Raw genomic sequence first — 17,421 nt, forward strand, 5'->3', positions numbered from 1 at the left:
AATTAAGAAACTGGCAAATGAAAATTTTACAAGTGTTAAATCTTCTGTCCAGGGCCAGGCGTGGTGGCTCACGCCTGTAATTCCAGCACTTTGGGAGGCTGAGGCAGGAGGATCACGAGGTCAGGAGTTCGAAACTACCCTAGCCAATATAGTGAAACCCCGTCTCTACTAAAAATACAAAAATTAGCCAGGTGTGGTGACACACGTCTGTAATCCCAGCTACTCAGGAGGCTGAGGCAGGAGAATCGCTTGAACCCAAGAGACGGAGGTTGCAGTGAGCCAAGATCATGCCATTGCACTCCAGCCTGGACAACAAGAGAGAAACTCCATCTCAAAGAAATAAAACATAAATAAATAAATAAATTAGGAGAAGTAAAAATTGTGGCTGGGCCAGGTGCAGTGGCTCACTCCTGTAATCCCAGCACTGTGGGGGACGGAGGCAGGAGGATCACTTGAGCCTGGGCAACAATTGAGAACTTCACTCTACAAAAAATTTTAAAAATGGACCTGGTGTGGTGTCATATGCCTGTAGTCCTAGCTACTTGAGAGACTGAGGTGGGAAGATTGCTTGAGCCCAGGGTTTGGGGCTGCAGTTCGCTAGCTATGATTGCACCCACCATTGCACTCTAGGCATGGCAACAAAGCAAGACCCCACCCTCTAACTCAAAAAAAGTTGCAGTTAGACAAGAAGGATAAATGATAAGTATTTAAGGTGATGAATATAGTAATTAGCTTGATTCAATAATTCCACACTGTATATATATAGTAACATCACTGTGTACCCCATAATTATATGTGTATATAGTTAAAATTTGTCAAAAAATAAAAATAAAATTTTAAAACTAAAAAAAGTTAAAGGTTAAAAGGAGGAAAACTGCTTTTATGAAATTGAACAAAAATATGAAATGCCACCTAGACATTTACTTAACAAGAAATGTGCAAGATCTATATGAAGAAATGTTTTAAGTATTGAGAGTCACCAAAGAAAGCTTGAACAAAGGCCGAGATAAACCATGCCCTTGGCTAACAAGACTCATGTATTAGACTGTTCTTGCCTTGCTCTAAAGAAATACCTGAGACTGGCTAATTTATAAAGAAAAGAGGTATAATTGGCTCATGGTCCTGCAGGCTGTACAGGAGGCATACCGCTGGCATCTGCTTAGCTTCTGGGGAAGCCTCAGAAAATTTACAATCATGACAGAAGGCAAAGGGGGAGCACACACACCATATGGCCAAAGCAGGAGCAAGAGAGTGTGAGGGGGAGGTGCCACACACTTTTAAATGACCAGATCTCATGAAAACTCAGGATCTCAAAGACAGTACCAAGGGGATGGTGCCAAACCATTTATCAGAACTCCTCCCCCGTGATCTAATCATCTCTCAGCAGGCCCCACCTCCAACATCGGGGATTACAATTCAACAGGAGATTTGGTAGGCATACAGATCCAAACCATATCAGCTCAGTACCATAAATCTGACATTTCTCCCCCAGTTAATCTAAATAGTTAACATAGTTGGGGGAGAAAAGGGAGAACCACACAGAATAATGTGAGAAAAGCCAGAAAACTCTGAAAAGGAAGTGTAAAGATGAAAAATTAATCCCTGCAGCTATTAAAATATTTTAGAAACCAGAGTTGGCGGCCGGGTGCAGTGGCTCACGCCTGTAATCCCAGCACTATGGAGGCCAAGGCAGGCAGATCACCTGAGGTCAGGAGTTCGAGACCAGCCTGGCCAAAATGACGAAACCCTGTCTCTACTAAAAACAAAAATTAGCTGGGTGTGGTGGTGCGTGCCTGTAATCCCAGCTACTCAGGGGGCTGAGGCAGGAGAATTGTTTGAACCCAGGAGGTTGCAGTGAGCCAAGATCGTGCCACTGCACTCCAGTCTGGGGGACAGGGTGAGACTCTGCCTCAAAAAAAAAAAAGAAAAGAAAGAAACCAGAGTTGGCTTTTGGAGGCAGGACAAGAAGGGCTTGCTCCTCTGTGGCCACTGTGTTTTGGGCGCTTTTGGATGGGGTTATGTCCCACATTGTATTTGTTTATGTCTGGCCCCCAACTAGTCCATGTCCTCGGGTCCATGGGCCCCAGTATATTCATCTCTGCATACCCAGTGCCCAGATTGCTTGACACACAAACGGAGCTCAGGGAATGACCCAAGGAGCAACACCTGCATCGCATGACCTTCCTCTGCCTCCGTGAAGGGACACGTGTGCGGGGAGGGCGGGCAGAGCAGCGCGGCCAGGTCATGACCTTCCTCTGCCTCCGTGAAGGGACACGTGTGCGGCGAGGGCAGGGAGAGCAGTACCGCCAGGTCATGACCTTCCTCTGCCTCCGTGAAGGGACACGTGTGCGGCGAGGGCAGGGAGAGCAGTACCGCCAGGTCATGACCTTCCTCTGCCTCCGTGAAGGGACACGTGTGCGGGGAGGGCTGGCAGAGCAGCTTGCGGCCAAGTTGGCCGCACGTGATGCTAGCGTGCTCTTTACTCTCCAGGTTTCAGGTGTCTATGTTATACCTCCAAATGTTGAAATTATTCATATCACTAAGGTTCTCCATTCACATTGCAGGAGTTCTGTTTGCTTTATGCGAAGTTGTTCTCCCATCAGCTCCAGCCAAGTTGCGCACATCCCTTCCCTGACAGAGGGTGCTTTTGTACTTCTAAGCTCCTGTCCAAGAGCCTCAGGATGATAGACAGCCTCCTCTGTTCTCCTGGAAACACCCCTCCACCTCCAAATCTGTCAGTCATGGTGCCTGGAACCACCCAGAGCCATCTGTTGTCCCTGTTAAAATAATCACGTTACTGGAAGTTTGGTTTTTTCTGAGGCCTCTCCCCTTTACTCGTAGATGGCCACTCTCTTCTGTGTCCTCACGTGCTCTTCCCTCAATATGTGTCTGTCCTAATCTACGCCTCTTCTATGTGCACTCACAGGGCACCCTATATATAGTTGCCTCCTTGTCCCGTCTCTTCCAGGGGTCAGCACCATGCTTTGCAAATAGGTGCACAATCAATGCCTAACAGATTTATATGCACTAGTTAAAATGAACTTGATTCATTTTTCTTGATAATGTTATTGCAATCCTTATGAAACATTATGTCCAAGAGCTATGCAAGGCACTTCGTAAACATCACCCTACTTAATTCTCTGAACTGGCTTTGTCAGAGGCATGCAAACCAGAGCAACTCCATCTTGAATGGGGCTGGGTAAAATGAGGCTGAGACCTACTCGGCTGCATTCCTAGATGGTTAAGGCATTCTAACTCACAGGATGAGATAGGAGGTCGGCACAAGATACAGCTCATAAAGACCTTGCTGATAAAACAGGTTGCAGTAAAGGAGCCAGACAAATCCCACTAAACCCAAGATGGCTACGAGAGTGACCTCTGGTCGTCCTCACTGCTACACTCCCACCAGCGCCATGACAGTTTACAAATGCCATGGCAATGTCGGGAAGTTACCCTCTATGGTCTAAAAAGGGGAGGCATGAATAATTCACCCCTTGTTTAGCATATAATCAAGAAATAACCGTAAAAATGGGCAACCCGCAGCCCTCAGGGCTGCTCTGTCTATGGAGTAGCCATTCTTTTGTTCCTTTACTTTCCTAAAAAACTTGCTTTCACTTTACTGTATGGACTCACCCTGAATTATTTCTTGCACGAGATCCAATAACCCTCACTTGGGGTCTGGATAGAGACCTCTTTCCTGTAACAGTTTTACTCACAACACATCTGACACCAAATCTGTGGGTTTTTTTCTTCTACCCAGCAGGCACCAACTAGGTATCCTACAATTCAATTCTGACATGTCTACCTGGAGCTAGAGTGAAATCCCACAGGTTATGGGCTCCGTCCCACAAAACTGCCCCCACTTCATGGAAGTTCCAAGTTGTTAACCAGCACTTTTGACTGACCAGCTATAAATTCAAGGGTTCCCACACACAATCCCTCTATCTCAGGTTTGGTAAATCAAGAGAATGGGCTCACAAAACTCAGGAAAGTGCTTTACTTACTGTTACCAATTTATTATTATAAACAGCACAACTCAGCAACAGCCAGATGAAAGAGACAGACAGGACAAGGTATGCGAGGCAGAGTCAGCACCTCCATGCCTTCACCAGGCACAACACCCTCCCAGCACACGAACGTGCTCCTGAACCCAGCAGCTCTCCAAACCTTTTCTTTAGGTTTCTTATGGTTCCATTATTTAAGCATGAATGATTAAATCACTGGTCATTGGCGATTATCTCCAGCCCCTCCTCTTTCTCTGGAAGTCACCGACTGGAGCTGAAAGTTGCAAGGCAAAGTTGGTTCCCCTGGCAACCGGCCCTCATCCTCCGGGAGTCACCTCATTAGCATAAACACAGGCGTGGATGAAAGGGGCTAGTTAGGAATAACAAAAGATTTCCTCTTGCCCCTATCAGTCAGGGAATTCCAAGGGGTTTAGAAGCCTCCATCGGGAAACAGGGACAAAGACCAAATATCTAATTCTTAATATCACAGATCCTCACAGCCATCCTGTCTGGTGTGTACTGTTAACAACGTCCTCATTCTATCGATGATGTAACTGATAGACAATAATCACCACATGAATTATAGCATTTTTTAAAATTATACTTTAAGTTCTAGGGTACGTGTGCACAACGTGCAGGTTTGTTACATATGTATACATAAACCATCATTCTGAGCAAACTATCGCAAGGACAGCATTTGTTATATATAAACAACAGTTCTGTAAATTATAGATCGTACTCTATACTGCAATATATATAATCACACATGTACTATGTATAAGGTATTATTATATAACCTAAAAGAAGTAGACATCAGTACTTGTTATTGCATTGTATATTATGTATACTAAATTATTTCTACAATAACCCTGTGTGGTAAGAACTACTTGATCCTTATTTGATGAGTGAGGAAACAGTGCTAAGAGAAATTACATAACATGCACATACCCACTAGTATGTATGTCTCCTAAAGAAATTCTGATTCATGCTCACAGTGATACCTATACAAGGGTCCTCAGTGAGGAACTGTTTGCAGCACCAAGAGAGTAAAAACTGCAAAGGGGGAATCACATCAGTGTAACCGCCCAGTGGGTTCACCTTGCCACTGCCTGGACAGAGCCGACTTCTCAAGACTGCGGAATTGCAATGGAGAAAGAGTAATTCATGCAGAGCCGACTGTGCAGGAGACAACAGTTTCATTATTACTCAAATCTCTCTCCCTGAGCATTCGGGCAGCAGAGTTTTTAAGAACAACTTGGTGGGTGTGGGGAAGCCAGTGAGCCAGGTGTGTTGACTGGTCAGAGCTGAAATCCTAGGGAGTCGGAGCTGTCCTCTTGTGCTGACTCTGCTTCTGGTGGGGACGCGGGACCGGCTGGTGAGTCCAAGTGCAGCCATCAGTTGTCAGAAGTGCAAAAACCTGAAAAGACATCTCAGAAGCCCATTCTCAGGTGCTACAGTAGCGATGTTCTTTGCAGGAGTAATTGGGCAAGTTGCAAATCTTGTGTCCTCTGGAATAATGGCCGGTAATTATGCTTACAGCTCAGTAGAATTCAGGCCCCTGTCATCCTCCTAACTTGGTAGCCTTTCGTTAGTTTTACCAGGGCAGTTTAGTTTTGGGGAAGGGCTGTTATCATTTAAACCATAAACTAAATTTCTCCCAAAGTTAGCGTGGCCTGTAACCACCCAGTGGTATCATCTTGCTGGCTGCCTAGATGGAGCCGATTTATCACGACAGGAGAATTGCAGTAGAGAAAGAGTAATTCGCGCAGAGCCGGCTGTGCAGGAGCCTTGTTTTATTATTACTCAGCTCAGTCTCCTCAAGCATTTGGAGATCAGAGGTTTTAAGGGCAATTTGGTGGGTGAGGGGAAGCCAGTGTGCCAGGAGTGCTGATTGATTAGGTAGGACATTAAATCATAGGGAATTGAAGCTGTCTTCTTGCACTGTGTCAGTTCCTGGGTGGGGGCCACAAGATCAGATGAGCCAGTTTATCCATCTGGGTGGTGCCAGCTGATCCATTAAGTGCAGGGTCTGCAAAATATCTCAAGCACTGAGCAGTTTAGGGAGGGTCAGAATCTTACAGCCTCCAGCTGCATGACTCCTCAACTATAATTTCTGATCTTGTGGCTAATTTGTTAATCCTACAAAGGCAATCTAGTCCCCAGGCAGGAAGTATGTTTGTTTTGAGAAAGGGCTGTTATCGTCTTTGTTTTAAACTATAAATTAAGTTCTTCCCAAAGTTAGTTCAGCCTACATCCAGGAATGAACAAGGACAGCTTGGAGGTTAGAAGCAAGATGGAGTTGGTTAGGTCAATCTCTTTTGCTGTCTTAGTTACAATTTTGCAATGGCAGTTTCAGGCCCATGCTTAGGAATGAGCTAAGATAGCCAGCCTGCGAGGCTAAAAGCAAGATGGAGTCAGCCATGTCAGGTTTCTCTGACTGTCTCAGTGATAATTTTGCAATGGTGGTTTCATCCACACATCGACACTGCGTCTGATGTGTTGCTAAGTGAAGAAAGCTGTGTGCTGCATACATGTATCTCCTGATCAACTGAAATTTTTTAAAAATTATTTTAATTTTTGTGCAGATAATACAGACATGTACCCCACCACACACAATGTAAACTGCAAAAACAAGAAACGGAGATGCTTCGTCCACAGCTCAACCCTCTGTGAACAGAGCCATCCTGGATAAAAGGTATGCCTCCAAAATATCTAAATATAGATAAAGATATATCTAGAGGGAAATAATGATATATAAGCGCCCATTCACATTTGTGTGTGCGCGCGTGTGTATCAACAATTAACACACATGTACCGAAGTGTTATGGTTTATTTCCTTCTCACAACCAACTCTAAACAAAGCCATGAAACTGCCCAAAGTCAGCAAGAGGGAGGCCAACCAGCTGGCCTCCTTCAGGAGCTTCAAACTTTTCAATCCCAAATTCAATAGGAAGAAGGAAGAAGAAATAATGAGGAAGAGGGAGGAATACGGAGGCGGGGAGAGGAGAAAGAAAAGGAAGAAACAGAAAAGAGGGAACAATGTCCGGTACCTTGCTTTGCTCCTGCAAAGTAAAGGCCACCTGAGGAGGGTCGGGGTGAATCCTTCACATGGGTGTACAGAAAAGCGAACACTTTCCACCAGAGGGCGCGGGAAAGGGGCCTCAGACTTGCTCGGCTGACACCCAACCTTGTACTTGTAAGAAAAAACAGAAAAGGCGCTCAGTGCTGGTCCCAGGACCCAGTGTGCGCTGGTGGCTGGCAGCGGGTGGGCCTGAGCGGCTGCGGGGCTCGGTGCCCTGGGCTCGCACCGGGAGTTGGCGAGGGGCGCGGAGTGAGGGGTGGGCGCGGAGCGCGGGGCACGGGGAAGCCTCTGCAGGGCTGGTCGCTCTTACACTCCCAGTAATATAGACTGGGGCGCTGGGGAAGCTGTTAAAGAAGCCAGGCTTCGTGACGTAACACGCCCCATTCGTTTCATTTTTTCTTTTTTTTTTTTTCTTTGAGACGGAGTCTCACCTGGTTGCCCAGGCTGGAGTGCAGTGGCGCGATCTCGGCTCACCGCAACCTCCGCCCCCGGGCTCAAGCGATTATCCTGCCTCAGCTTCGGGAGTAGCTGGGATTGCAGGCACGCGCCAGCACGCCCGGCTAATTTTTTTTTTTTTTTTTTTTTTTTTTTTTGAGATGGAGTCTCGCTCTGTCGCCCAGGCTGGAGTGCAATGGCACTATCTCAGCTCACTGCAACCTCCGCCTCCTGGGTTCAAGCGATTCTCCTGCCTCAGCCTCCTGAGTAGCTGCGATTACAGGCACATGCCACCATGCCCAGCTAATTGTTTTTGTATTTTTAGTAGAGATGGGGTTTCACCATGTTGGTCAGGCTGGTCTTGAACGCCTGACCTCGTGATCCGCCCACCTCGGCCTCCAAAAGTACTGGGATTATAGGCATGAGCCACCACGCCCAGCCTAATTTTTGTATTTTTAGTAGAGACAGGGTTTCACCATATTGGCCAGGCTGGTCTCGAACTCCTGACCTCAGGTGATTCGCCCACCTAGGCTGGGATTACAGGCGTGAGCCACCGCGCCAGGCATTTTTTTTTTTTTTTTTTTTTTTGTATTTTCAGTAGAGATGGGGCTTCACCATGTTGCCCAGGCTGGTCTCAAACTCCTAAGTTCGAGTGATCCGCCCGCCTCGCCCCCTGCAGTGCTGGATTACAGGCGTGAGCCTCAGTGCCCGGGTTTCCCATTCATTTTCTAGCTAGACACGGAAGGGTGTGACCGAGACGCTGACGGCGTCCGCACTGTCCTCCGCGCCCTCTGGTGGTCACAACCAAGTACAACTTGTGGAAAAATTCAGCTCCAGCTAAATTTGGCAGTGCTAGGGATCGGTTTACAACACTTCGGGAGGAAAACGCATGACCTTGCAATTTGTTTTAAAAACGACCATAGTGGGCTGAGCGCAGCGGCTCACGCCTGTAATCCCAGCACTTTGGGAGGCCGAGGCGGGCAGATCACGAGATTAGGAGTTTGAGACCAGCCTGGCCAACATGGTGAAACCTCGTCTCTACTAAAAATACCCCGTCTCTACTAAAAATACAAAAATTAGCCGGGTGGTGGCGCGCTCCTGTAATTCCAGCTACTTGGGAGGCTGAGGCAGGAGGATTGCTTGAAGCCGGGAGGCGGAGGTTGCAGTCAGCCGAGATTGTGCCATTGCACTCCAGCTCTGGGCGACAAAAACAAACAACAGCAAAAAAAAAAAAAAAAAAAAAAAAACGACCAGAGCAGCCGGGCGCCGTGGCTCAGGCCTGTAATCTCAGTACTTTGGGAGGCCAAGGCGGGTGGATCACACGAGGCCAGGAACATGAAAATCACTTGAACCCAGGAGGTGGGGGTTACAGTGAGCCAAGATCGTGCCACTGCACCCCAGCCTGGGAACTGAGACCCTGTCTCAAAAAAACAAAACAAAACAAAACAAAAAAAAAAACAGGGCCTGTGCCTCTCCACGGTCACCCTTTACCAAATGTGCATGTGCGTGTTCCCACTGGTCCCGGGAATGGACGCCACATCTCCACAGCACCTGCACGGCTGGAATACCGCAGAATTGTGAGAGGCATTGAAACCAGAGCAATTCTATCTTGAACATGGGCTGGGTAAACTGAGGCTGAGACCTGGTAGGCTGCATTCCCAGACAGTTAAGGCTTTCTAAGTCACAGGATGAGATGGGGGTAGGCACACGATACAGGTCATAAAGACCTTGCTAATAAAACAGGTTGCAGTAAAAAAGCCGGACAAATCCTACCAAAACCAAGATGGCCACGAGAGTGACCTCTGGTTGTCCTCCGTGCTACATTCCCGCCAGCGCCATGACGGTTTACAAACACCACGGCAACCTCAGGAAGTCACCTGGTATGGTCCAAAAAGGGGAGACATGACTAATCCACCCCTCGTTTAGCATATCATCAAGAAATAATCATCAAAATGGGCAGCCAGCAGCCCTTGGGGCTGCTCTGTCTGTGGAGTAGCCATTCTTTATTCCTTTATTTTCTTGATAAACTTGCTTTCACTTTACAGGGTCGCCCTAATTCTTTCTTGTGCAAGATCCAAAAACCCTCTCTTAGGGTCTGGATTGGGACCCCTTTCCAGTAACAGAAGCACAAATACGGCTTTGTCGCCCGCATTCTAGGGCTTCCGGATGTGCAAATACGGCTTTGTCACCCGCATTCTAGGGCTTCTGGATGTGCATTCTGAGCAGGCCTTAGATTCCAGGGTTAGCCGCTGCAGTGATTGCTCAAGATCACTCTTTGGCCCTAGGCCAGACAGGGTGCAGAGGATGACTGTCCCAGGATAGATCACCCCAGAATCCCCAGTAGCAGCATATTACTTGTAAAAAACATTTTTTTCAGTATTTGTCCCACTCGAGACACTTTAATTTTAGAATAGGCTACACGACTGCTAGTGAGTAATAAGAGCGGACACTGTGTTTGGAGCCATAGTAAACTCCCCTCCACTGGGAGTGCATCTTCAGTTTCCCATTCCTGGAGGTGAGAAGAGAAAGTAGCCCAGAACATTCTGAGTTATGTAAGGCATACAAAATTTATTTATTTATTTATTTATTTTGAGACAGAGTCTTGCTCTGTGGCCTAGGCTGGAGTGCAGTGACGCAATCGAGGCTCTCTGCAGCCCCCGCCTCCCAGGTTCAAACAATTCCCGGGGAGGCATACAAAATTCATCAGGCTCAGAGAGACAGCAGTATGGGGCGGGGGGGGGTGGCGGGGGGCGGGGGGGGGTGGCGGGGGGCGGGCAATTGTTTAAAGGCATTTTGTTCCTGACTAGCTGCATCACCTGTTATCTTCATGTTCCTAGCGTTTGTGATACAAAGAAAAATGTATAGCTAACCAATAGCTTATGTTATTTTAATGTAAATTTTTGATAAACAGCTGAGGAACTGCCTCTTTCATCCACTAAAAACTCACTTGCAACTGCTGCTAATTGGAGGATATATTCAGAGCAACTTGTTTCTATCTCTGCCGGGTTACAGTCCTCAAACTTGGCCCAAATAAACTCCACTTATATTAATTTTGCCTCAGTTTCTTCTTTAATCAACAAAGGAAAGGGAAGTGCCTAAGGGAAGTGGGGCTACCTAACAATGCCCAAAGCCCACCACTGAGGTCTGGGCAGAGAATGATGCTTCAGGCTTTACTGCTCCTCTCAGCCTGGGAAATTTTCCTTTTGTTTTGCATTAAAATACAGTGGGGGCAACCAAACTCCCTCGATGAAAAAATGGATAAGGACAATTGGAAAACACAAATAACTGAATACTATTCAGCTTTTAAAAGTCGAAATTGGCCGGGCTCGGTGGCTCACACCTCTAATCCCAGCACTTTGGGAGGCCGAGGCTGGCAGATCACAAGGTCAGGAGATCGAGGCCATCCTCGCTAACACGGTGAAACCCCATCTCTACTAAAAATACAAAAAATTAGCCAGGCATGGTGGCAGGCGCCTGTAGTCCCAGCTACTCGGAGGCTGAGGCAGGAGAATGGCATGAACCCGGGAGGCGCAGCTTGCAGTGAGCCAGGATCGCGCCACTGCACTCCAGCCTGGGCGACAGAGCCAGACTCTGTCTCAAAAAAAAAAAAGGCCGAAATTTTGTTATATTGACAATAGGGATAGATCTTTAGGACACTATGCCAAGTGAAATAACCAAGTAACAAAAAAGATGCTGGAGCAGGTATGGTGGCTCACGCCTGTAATCCCAGCACTTTGGGAGGTCCAGGCAGAAGGATCACGAGGTCAGGAGATGGAGACCAGCCTGACCAACATGGTGAAACCCCGTCTCTACTAAAAATACAAAAATTAGCTGGGCATAGTGGCACGTGCCTGTAGTCCCAGCTAGTCAGAAGGCTGAGGCAGGAGAATCGCTTGAACCAGGGAGTTGGAGGTTGCAGTGAGCGGAGATCGCGCCACTGCACTCCAGCCTGGCGACAAAGAGAGACTCCATTTCAAAAAAAAAAAAAAAAAAAAAAGCCAGTGGCACAGTAATCATTCTCCTACAATTACCCATGCTATGTGAGTTAAAATAAAATTTTGTATGCTTATCTCCCTGTTAATCTGCCTCTTGTCAGTTGATTTTGCAGCAAAACTTCAGAGGGTGAAGCAGCTTTCTCTTGGCCCCTACAGATTTGGCGCTGTGAGCAGGATCACCAAAACTGTTTTGCTCTTCTGAAGCCAGGAGTCCAAGGAACCTGGGGCCTGACAGACCAGCAGAAGGGGAAGAATTTGGGAGTAGTTAGATTCTTGGCATCTGTAAAAAGTAAAGTAGAGGTTCCTCTTCAAAGACTTTTCTCCTCATCTAATTAGGAATAAATAGTAACTTCTCTTAGAAGCAAAATTTATTCAAAGACCTGTGCTAGCATTCTTAAATATCTGCTAGCCGTAATAAAGAAATCAATGTTCTGTATGTTCTTAGCTCCCACAATTTAGCCTAAATATTTGCCCTAGCATGCTTATACTGGTCCAAGCAAGCATTAGGTCATAGCCTGTTCCTCTTCCTTATTTAAAAGTGTTTTTACCTTTCTCAGTATTCCACGAGTTACTTCCTCCTTCCTTTGTTCCCCTCTACCTTTGCCTCTTTTAAAAAGTTCTAAGTTGCTAGCCAATCGAGACAAATACAGAATGTGAGGCCCCGTTCCAGCCAATGGAAACCGGATACAGCAGCAGGGTGGACGCGTCAGGTTATAAATGACCCTGTCTCCTTTGTTCAGTGTACTCATGTGGCAAAACTGCTGACGAGTGTACCCTTTCTGCAAGAAGTAAAAATGGCCTTACTAAATAAATTAAATTCATGTTCAAGTGCTATTTCTTTACCGCACCAAGGAAGAAACATTTCAAACAGCATCTGTCTGTGCAATCCAATCAAGCAGACAGTAAAACTGTTTTCTTTTCGTTTTCCAAATTTAAGCTAAATGGGAAGAAAGAATTTATTTATTTATTTAGAATCAGCTCTGTTGCCCAGGCTGGAGTGCAGTGGCGCAGTATGGCTCACTGCAGCCTCAACCTCCTGGACTCCAGGGATCCTCCTGCCTCAGCTTCCTGTGTAGCTGGGACCATAGGTGCACTCCACCATTCCCTGCTAACTTTTTTATTTTTTTGTAGAGATGGAGTCTCAGTTGTTGAGGCTGGCCTCAAACTCCTGTGTTACTGGAAAGGGGTCCCAATCTAGACCCCAAGAGAGGGTTATTGCACCTCCCACAAGAAAGAATACAGGGTGAGTCCATAGAGTAAAGTAAAAGCAAGTTTATTAGGGAAGTAAAGAAACAAAAGAATGGCTACTGCACAGGCAGAGTAGTGGTATGGGCTTCTCAACTGAGTATACCTACAGTTATTTCTTGATTGTGTGCTAAACAAGGGGTGAATTATTCATGAGTTTTCCGGGAAAGAGGACGGAATTTCCAGGAGCTGAGGGTTCCTCCCCACTTTTAGACCATATAGGGTAACTTCTGGATGTTGCCATTGTATTTGTAAACTGTCATGGTGCTGGTGGGAGTGTCTTTTAACACGCTAATGCATTATAATAATTATCACATAATGAGCAGTGAGGGTGACCAGAGGTCACTTTCATCGCCATCCTGGTTCTGGTGGGTTTTGGCGGGCATCTTTACCACATCCTGCTTTATTAGTGGGGTCGCTGTGACCTGTGTCTTGTGCTGACCTCCTAACTCATCCTGTGACTAAGAATGCCTAAGCTCCTGGGGGCCCAGCAGTTCTCAGCTTTTTTTCACCCAAACCATCTTCAAGATGGAGTCCCTCTTGTTCAGTCCCTCTTGTTCCAGATGTATCTGACATCTGGACTCAAGGAATCCTCCTGCCTTGGCCTCCCAAAGTACTGGAATTACAGGGTGAGCCACTGCACCCAGCCAAGAAAAGCATTTATACAGGCTAATTTTAGACCCACAAATGCTGGTTTATTTTTGGTATGACTATTTCATGTTGTCTGATCTTTTTCCTTTCAAAAATAGTCTTTTTTTTCCTTTGTCTCTGTCTTGCTGTCATAAAGATTCCCTCTCATCTTGTTTAATATCTTTTATGTCAGGCTCTCAAGAGCCTGACTTGTGACCAAGTGGGGAGCATTCTTGCTTGGACTCTGCCAACCCGGGGAGTGGTTGGGGGAGATGGCATGACTTTTGGGTCATGTGTGTTGGTCAGTTGTATTAGTCCATTTTCACTCTGCTTACAAAGACATACCCAAGACTGGGAAGAAAAAGAGGTTTAATTTGACTTACAGTTCCACATGGGCTGGGGAAGCCTCAGAATCATGGCAAAGGGCAAAAGCCACTTCTTACATGGCGGCAGCAAGAGAAAAGGAGGAAGAAGCAAAAGTAGAACCCCGGATAAACCCATCAGATCTTGTGAGACTTATTCACTATCACAAGAATAGCATGGAAAAGACCAGCCCCCGTGATTCAATTACTTCCCCTTGGGTCCCTCCCACAACATGTGGGAAATCTGAGAGGTACAATTCAAGTTCAGATTTGGGTAGAGGATGGCAAAACCACATCATTCCACCCCTGGTGGCTCCAAATCTCATGTCCTCACATTTCAAAACCAATCATGCCTTCCCAACAGTCCCCCAAAGCCTTAACTCATTTCAGCATTAACCCAAAAGTCCACAGTCCAAAGTCTCATCTGAGACAAGAAAGTCCCTTCCACTTATGAGCCTGTAAAATCAAAAGCCAACTGGTTACTTCCTAGATACAATGGGGGTACAGGTATTGGGTGAATACAGCCATTCCAAATGGGAGAAATTGGCCAAAACAAAGGGGTTACAGGGCCCATGCAAGTCTGAAATCCAGTGAGGCAGTCAAATTTTAAAGCTCCCAAATGATCTCCTTTGACTCCAGGTCTCACATCCAGGTCACACTGCTGCAAGTGGTGGGTTCCCATGGTCTTGGGCAGCTCTGCCCCTGTGGCTTTGCAGGATACAGCCTCCCTCCCAGCTGCTTTCATAGGATGGCGTTGAGTGTCTGCAGCTTTTCCAGGTGCATGGTGGAAGCTTTTGGTGGATCTAGCATTCTGAGGTCTGGAGGATGGTGGCCCTCTTCTCACAGCTTCACTAGGTGGTGCCCCAGTAGGGACTCTGTGTGGGGGCTCCCACCCCACATTTCCCTTCTGCATTGCCCTAGCAAAGGTTCTCCATCGGGGCCCTGCCCCTGCAGCAAACTTCTGCCTGGGCATCCAGGCATTTCCATATGCCCTCTGAAATCTAGGCAGAGGTTCTCAAACCTCAATTCTTGACTTCTGTGCACCCGCAGGCTCAACACCACATGGAAGCTGCCAAGGCTTGGGGCTTCTACCCTCTTCTACCCTCTGAAGCCACAGCCTGAGCTGTACAATGGCCCCTTTCAGCTGGGACACAGGGCACCAAGTCCCCAGGCTGCATACAGCCTGGAGACACTGGGCCTAGCCCACAAAACCACTTTTTCCTCTGGGCCTCCAGGCCTGTGATGGGAGGGGCTGCCATAAAAGTCTCTGACATGGCCTGGAGACACTTTCCCCATGGTCTTGGGGATTAACATTAGGCTCCTTGCTACTTATGCGAATTTCTATAGCCAGCTTGAATTTCTCCCCAGAAAATGGGTTTTTCCTTTCTATCACATTGTCAGGCCACAAATTTTCCAAACTTTCATGCTCTGTTTCCCTTTTAAAACTGAAGGCTTTTAACAGCACCCAAGTCACCTCTTGAATGCTTTGCTGCTTAGAAATTTTTTCCATCAGATACCCTAAATCATCTCTCTCAAGTTCAAATTTCCACAAATCTCTAGGGCAGGGGCAAAATGTCTTCATTCTCTTTGCTAAAACATAGCAAGAGTCAGCCAGACTCGGTGGCTCATGCCTGTAATCCCCACACTTCGGGAGGCTGACGTGGGTGGATCACCTGAGGTCAGGAGTTTGAAACCAGCCTGGCTAACATGGCAAAATGCAGTCTCTACTAAAAATAGAAAAATTAGCAGGGAATGGTGGCACGCACCTGTAATCCCAGGTACCTGGGAGGCAGAGGCAGGAGAATTGCTTGAACTCAGGAGGCGGAGGTTGCCGTGAGCCGAGATCGTGCCACTGCACTCCAGCCTGGGCAACAGCCTGGGCAACAGCCAGTTCCTCATCTGCATCTGAGACCACCTCAGTCTAGACCTTATTGTTCATATCACTATCAGCACTTTCATCAAAGCCATTCAACAAGTCTCTAGGAAGTTCCAAACTTTCCCACATTTTCCTGTCTTCTTCTGAGCCCTCCAACCTCTGCCTGTTACCCAGTTCCAAAGTTGCTTCCACATTTTCGGGTATCTTTTCAGCAATGCCCCACTCTACTGGTACCAATTTACTACATTAGTCTGTTTTCACACTGCTTACAAAGACATACCCGAGACTGAGAAGAAAAAGAGATTGAATAGGACTTACAGTTCCACATGGCTGGGGAGGCCTCAGAATCATGGTGGAGGGTGAAAGGCACTACTTATGTGGTGGCAGCAAGACAAAATGAGGAAGAAGCAAAACCAGAAACCCCTGATAAACCCATCAGATCCCATGAGACTTATTTACTATCATCAGAATAGCACGGGAAAGACCGGCCCCCTATGATTCAATTACCTCCCCCCTGGGTCCCTCCCACAATATGTGGGAAATCTGGGAGATACAATTCAAGTGGAGATTTGGGTGGGGGCACAATCAAACCACATCATCAGTCTAAAAAGACTGAGAACCCTGTGACAAGTAAGATACTAAGCAGCACACTCTGTTCTGAATGTGCCAAGCGCTCAAGGTCATTTGTATTAAGTCCCATACATAAGGGACTATTGTCATGGCAATGCTTGTTAGTCCCTGTTAGTCCTGGGAAAGTCCAATCACAGGAGGTATCACAGATTAACAGGTCTGTGGCTGGCAGCCTCTCACAAATTTGTGGGATACTTAAGGCATGCCATGAGTAAACACCATCCTTAGCTTTCTATGGCAGCAAGCCTCTTGCTAGCTTAGCCTATTTCTTTTTTGAGACAGAGTCTCGCTCTGTCACCAGGCTGGAGTGCAGTGGCAGGATCTCGACTCACTGCAACCTCTGCCTCCCAGGTTCAAGTGATTCTCCTGCCTCAGTCTCCTAAGTAGCTGGGATTACAGGCATGTGCCACCACATCTGGCTAATTTTTTGTTATTTTCAGTAGAGATGGGGTTTCACCATGTTGGCCAGGCTGGTCTTGAACTCCTGACCTCAGGTGATCTACCCACCTCAGCCTCCCAAAGTGCTAGGATTACAGGTGTGAGCCACCAGGCCCAGCTATCTTAGCCTATTTCTGAGAATGCGTTTTTTTGGAGGGATCATGGGAGGGGGTGCATCTTCTGCATTCATTTTATTTTATTTATTTTTATTTATTTATTTTTTATTTTTATTTATTTTTTTTTTTGAGACAGAGTCTTGCTCTGTCTCCCAGGCTGGAGTGCAGTGGTGTGATCTCAGCTCACTGTAAGCGCCACCTCCCAGGTTCACGCCATTCTGCCTCAGCCTCCCGAGTAGCTGGGACAATGGGCGCCCACCACCATGCTCAGCTAATTTTTTGTACTTTTAGTAGAGATGGGGTTTCACCTTGTTAGCCAGGATGGTCTTGATCTCCTGACCTTGTGATCTGCCCGCCTTGGCCTCCCAAAGTGCTGGGATTACAGGTGTGAGCCACCGCACCTAGCCCATTTATTTTAAATACACCACAAACACCTATGCACTTCTAAACCTGGAAAGCTACCTCTAGAACTTTCCATAAAAAATGATTATTGGTTTGAGTCACTTTTAGAATAAATAAATTGGCTGGAATCAACCTAGGTGCCCATCAACAGTGGATTGGATAAAATGTGGTACATATACACTATGGAATACTACACAGCCATAAAA

The 17,421-nt window shown here is 46.8% G+C and overlaps 1 protein-coding gene across 1 annotated transcript in view; it reads right to left on the minus strand.

The window, feature by feature from the left end:
- Positions 1 to 16,205, minus strand: part of NLRP3 (NLR family pyrin domain containing 3) — a 91,393-nt gene extending 75,188 nt beyond the window's left edge. The window contains exon 1 of the mRNA XM_054481603.1: positions 15,948 to 16,205. The gene's annotated coding sequence lies outside the window, so the exon portion shown is untranslated. The remainder of the gene's footprint in view (positions 1 to 15,947) is intronic.
- Between the last annotated feature and the right edge of the window lie 1,216 nt (positions 16,206 to 17,421).

This window comes from Pongo pygmaeus, chromosome 1, assembly GCF_028885625.2.
Source record: "Pongo pygmaeus isolate AG05252 chromosome 1, NHGRI_mPonPyg2-v2.0_pri, whole genome shotgun sequence".
Lineage (NCBI taxonomy): Eukaryota > Metazoa > Chordata > Mammalia > Primates > Hominidae > Pongo > Pongo pygmaeus.